The following is a 5,677-nucleotide window of genomic DNA, read 5'->3' on the forward strand; positions in this document are numbered from 1 at the left end:
AAACTCGAGATCAAGTTTGTTGTTCAAGATGGAACGATAAGTCAAGGAAATCGACGTAAGCTTAGCTTAATCATCGAAAGTTGTCCTCCAGGAATAAGGACCAGGTAGCACAGTTAAAATCAGCACGATAATGATATAGCTGATCAGACTAGGGATGACGTGATCGAGTACAAACTCATAAGCAAAGAAGATTACTAAGAGTTGTTTAATCACGATGCGGACTCGATTCAGTTATCGATGTCCTTGAGTGTTTAATAACTCGGAGCCCGTGAAAAATTGGAATCAATGAGAATGTAATACTTGATGGAGATCTCATAAGAAGTTATATAGTTCCGTGATAATCTCGAGATACCAGGGGGTAGTACTCGATGACAGATCAAAGTAGAGGTTGGACTAAAGTAATGCTCTAAAGAAGACAAGTTCTCAAACTTGCACGAGAAATGGAATCAAGGAGAAAATATGGTCGGAACCACGATTGCAAAGGATCAATTCACAGATACCAGATGATAATATATCAAGGGAATAGTTATTATTTCAAGAAGCTTCCATGATAGATATACATCGTGTCCATGGGCATGAACACAAAGTTCAAGGTCGACTCCCACTTCTTCAATGTATAACCATCCATTCACCTCTCACTTTCGAAGAAGTTGTAGTGTTGAAATTTTATCTGGCAAAATACCAGAAGAATATGACTCGCGGAAACTTTCAAGTTCACACATATTAAGGAAGGCATAGGTTCAACCCGTCAGGGTATCATGGAAATATATACCACAAACTTCAAGAGTAAATAACACAAGCTCGAAAGTAGAGCATGGTTGACCAAGCAGAGTATACAATTTACCAAAGGCATTATGTATCCGAGGATAGGCTCTCAGGCTTATTGAATAAGAAGGACGATGTCAGATAAAATCCAACAAAGGATCTGGTGGTCCACACGGGATCTGGCGTGAGCATCGGTACTCCACTAGAGGAAGAAGGATGCAAGGGGGTCACATTATAGAAACAACTGACTAACTCAAAGCTCAAATGCAAAAGAACTATGATTTCCGATCAAGGGATCAAAAGCAAACGCTCTGATTAAGGATGGATAAGTTGCGTAGACTTAAGGGTACAATCGATGGCAATCCGATTGGTCGAGAACCAGCTCATGTTTAAAATGATGTCTGAGCCGAAAGGATAAATCCTGAGGATTGCAAGCATTCGCAACATATTGAATCAATGGACTCAAAATGATAGTGAGAAATGCTGCCAATAAGATTACTATACTTATGGGTTTAACCATAATGCAAGCCAGCAAGAATTTCAAGAGCAATAAGTTGCTAAGGATTGTCGGAAGATCGAATAGTATTTTGAAGACCTTAGTGAAACACATAATCAACTGGGAATGGGCGGATACTTGATAAGTGCGAGAAAGTATTCGTAGGGGTCTTCAAGTTGCAAAGGACTGCAAGGGCAGTGGCACAAAATATTCTCAGAATAGTAGAGAGGATTTCAGGGTATCTTGTAATAACAAGATCAACAGGGGATGGTTGTATGAATGGCTAGCAAGTGTACATCGCTATCCACAGGGGTCTATCGATGGAAGGGAATTGCAAAAGCGATGGCACAAAGTTGCAAGAGAACATCGTAGAGTATCTTCAAAACCTTCTAGTGTAGCAGGCGATCATCTGTAATAAGGGGCTCTCCAGGTGGAGGTGATCACGAGATCCTAATGTTAGAGTTAGTAAAACCATTTTAACCCGAGTAGAAGAGAGTTAAGAGTCCCAGAGTAAGGATCGAGGAGTAAAAGATCCTAATACCACCCAAATGGCGACGTAGGTCCGTAAGACACATAGCCATGTTAGTAAAAAGTTTTGTAATGTCTAGACTCGACTTCGGCCAAGGAGTGTGGAAGGGGGATTCCTACAGGCAGTCGGCTCTTATACCAACTTGTGACGCCCCCGATTTGACCGTACACTAATCATACACGCAAACGCGTACGATCAAGATCAGGGACTCACGGGAATATATCACAACACAACTCTACAAATAAAATAAGTCATACAAGCATCATATTACAAGACAGGGGCGGCTCGAATACAAGAGCTCGATCATAGACGAGTCAGCGGAAGCAACAATATCTGAGTACAGACATAAGTTAAAAAAGTTTGCCTTAAGAAGGCTAGCACAAACTGGGATACAGATCGAAAGAGGCGCGGGCCTCCTGCCTGGGATCCTCCTAATCTACTCCCGGTCGTCGTCAGCGGGCTGCACGTAGTAGTAGGCACCTCCCGAGTAGTAGTAGTCGTCGTCGACGGTGGCGTCTGGCTCCTGGGCTCCAATGTCTGGTCGCAGCAATCGGGTATAGGAAGGGGGAGAAGGGGGAGTAAAGCAACCGTGAGTACTCATCCAAAGTACTCGCAAGCAAGGAGCTACACTACATATGTATGCATTGGTATCAAAAGGAATAAGCGTATCATATGTGGACTGGACTGCAGAATGCCGGAATAAGAGGGGGCTAGCTAGTCCTTTCGAAGACTACGCTTCTGGTAACCTCCATCTTGCAGCAGAAGAAGAGAGTAGATGGTAAGTTCACCAAGTAACATCGCATAGCATAATCCTAACCGATGATCCTCTCCTCGTCGCCCTGTTAGAGAGCGACCACCGGGTTGTATCTGGCACTTGGAAGGGTGTGTTTTATTAAGTAACCGGTTCTAGTTGTCATAAGGTCAAGGTACAACTCCAAGTCGTCCTGCTACCGAAGATCACGGCTATTCGAATAGATTAACTTCCCTGCATGGGTGCACCACATAACCCAACACGCTCGATCCCATTTGGCCGGACACACTTTCCTGGGTCATGCCCAGCCTCGGAAGATCAACACGTCGCAGCCCTACCTAGGCACAACAGAGAGGTCAGCACGCCGGTCTAAATCCTATGGCGCAGGGGTCTGGGCCCATCGCCCATTGCACACCTGCACGTTGTGAGGGCGGCCGAAAGCAGAACTAGCCCCCTTAATACAAGAGCAGGCTTACGTTCCAATCCGGCGCGCGCCGTTCAGTCGCTGACGTCACGAAGGCTTCGGCTGATACCACGACGTCGAGTGCCCATAACTGTCCCCGCGTAGATGGTTAGTGCGTATAGGCCAGTGGCCAGACTCAGATCAAATACCAAGATCTCGTTAAACGTGTTAAGTATCCGCGAATGCCGACCATGGCCAGGCCCACCTCTCTCCTAGGTGGTCTCAACCTGCCCTATCGCTCCGCCACAAAGTAACAGTCGGGGGCCGTCGGGAACCCAGGCCCACCTCTACCGGGATGGAGCCACCTGCCCCTTCAGCCCCCAACTCCGAACAGTGCCACAGGTAATGTAACAGTGTAAAGTATATAGTATATGCCTGTGATCACCTCCCGAAGTGATCACGGCCCAGTAGTATAGCATGGCAGACAGACAAGAGTGTAGGGCCACTGATGGAACACTAGCATCCTATACTAAGTATTTAGGATTGCGGGTAAAGGTATCAACAGTAGTAGCAAGGACATGCTATGCATCAGGATAGGATAACGGAAAGCAGTAACATGCTACACTACGCTAATGCAAACAGTAGAGAGAAGAATAGGCGATATCTGGTGATCAAAGGGGGGCTTGCCTGGTTGCTCTGGCAAGAGAGAGGGGTCGTCAACACCGTAGTCGTACTGGGTAGCAGGGGCGTCGGTCTCGGTGTTTAGCGAGAGAAGAGGGGGAAGAACCAATAAATATAATGCAAACAAATGCATGACAATGCATGACATGACAAAGCGTGATGCTAGGTCTGCCCTAACGCGGTACGAGGTGGTACCGGTGAAGGGGAAAAACATCCGGGAAAGTATTCCCGGTGTTTCGTGTTTTCGGACAAATGAACCGGAGGGGGAAAATTGCGTGTTCGCTATGCTAGGTACGTGTGACGGACGAACGAGCTATGTATTCGGATTCGTCTCGTCGTTCTGAGCAACTTTCATGTACAAAGTTTTTCCATCCGAGCTACGGTTTATTTTATATTGATTTTAAAAGATTTAAATCGGATTTATTTAATTATTTTAATTCAACATTATCGAGAATAGTACCAGCTGACGTCATCATGACATCAGCGGTCAACTGTGAACGTTGACCGGGTCAAACTGACATGTGGGTCCTACTGGTCATAGAATGTTCAGTTAATTAACAAAAGTTAATTAAGTTAATTAGCTATTTAGGTTAATTAAACAGGATTAATTAGTTAATTAGGTTAATCTAATCAAAATGAATTAATTTAACTAATTATTTAATTAATTAATTAATATTTTAATTATTTTTAATTATTTACTTATTTAATTAATTCTTTTATTTTTATTATTCTTTATCTTCTTTAAAAAAATCATTCCAGGGGGTGGGCCCCGTTTGTCAGCGACCTGGGGGGCTTAACAGGCACAGTGCACGGCTGGGTGCCGCCCGAACTGGCGCGGCCGCGGCGTAAAGGGTGCCGGGCGCCCAGCCCATTTGGGCGTATGCCCCGGCCACCAGGGGGCATTGGCCACAGCAGGGCACGGCGAGGCCAACCGCCGGAGGCGGCAGTGGCGAGGCCACGATGGGGAGGCACCGGGGTGCCGGAGCAGAGGCGGGGGGCCGTGGCGGTGTGCAGCGAGGGGCCGGCGGCAAGCTGCAGCGGCACGCGTGGTAACAGCAGCAACAACAAGGGGGCGGCACGGCGAGCAGCAGGGAAAGCCCGAGTGCGGGGGCAGCGGTGCGGGAGGGCACGGCCGGGCGGAGGTCGACGACAGCAGCGGTGTTGTACGCAGGCGGGCGAGGCCATGAGCAGAGAAGGGCAGGGGTGCGGTCGCGACCAAGGCGCGGGCAGCACAGGCAGGTCTCGGGGGGGCATGGCTGGAGCGCGACACGGACGACGGCGGGCGCCAGCGTGCAGCGGGCGGCTGGGCGCGTGTGGGCACGCGCCATGCCGAGGCCAAGCGAGCAGGGGCGACGAGGAGGGGCTACGATCATGTGCGCGCGAGTGGACGACGCCGGTGACCGAGAACCAGGGGAGAGAGGGAGGGAGGCCGGAGCTCACGCGGGGCCGTAGGGTCTCAGGCCGCGAGGCGCGAGGTGGAGGTTGTAGACGACTGGGCGACGGGGTCGGGGCAGTCTGGCACGACGAGGTGGAGGCCGTTGGGGAGGAGGACGGGGACGCGAGGCGGCGGATCCGGCGAGCGATGACGGCGGTCCGGGGCGGCGATCCAGTGCGAGGGGCAACGGGCGGTGAGTAACGAGGCCAAACCACCGATCTCGATCTGGATCAAGAGGGAGGAGAGGGAGAGGCAAAGTGGGAAGAGTGGGGGTGGGTCGTGCAGGAGGAGTGGAGGTTGTGGGGAGGGGATCGCTAGGGTTCGATCACCCCAGGGGGCTGTAGGCGTCAGTCGGGCCGGCCCGGTTGGCAAAGAGGCCAGCTGGGCCGTGGCCCGGTGGGGGGTCTCTCTCTTTACCTTTTTGGTTATTTTCTCTTTGCTTATTTTTTTTATGTATTATTTTAGTTACACATTATTTTTAGTTTATTAAAATATGACAATAGCTACTAAAACAATGTTTCAAAATAACCCACTGCCATAAAAGTTTTACCACAAAATAAAAAATGGTTTAGTATTTTTCAAAGTTTAATAGACATTTATTTAATTGCTTTAACTAC

The sequence above is a fragment of the Triticum urartu genome, chromosome 7 (genome assembly GCF_003073215.2).
Source record: "Triticum urartu cultivar G1812 chromosome 7, Tu2.1, whole genome shotgun sequence".
In the NCBI taxonomy this organism is placed as follows: Eukaryota; Viridiplantae; Streptophyta; class Magnoliopsida; order Poales; family Poaceae; genus Triticum; species Triticum urartu.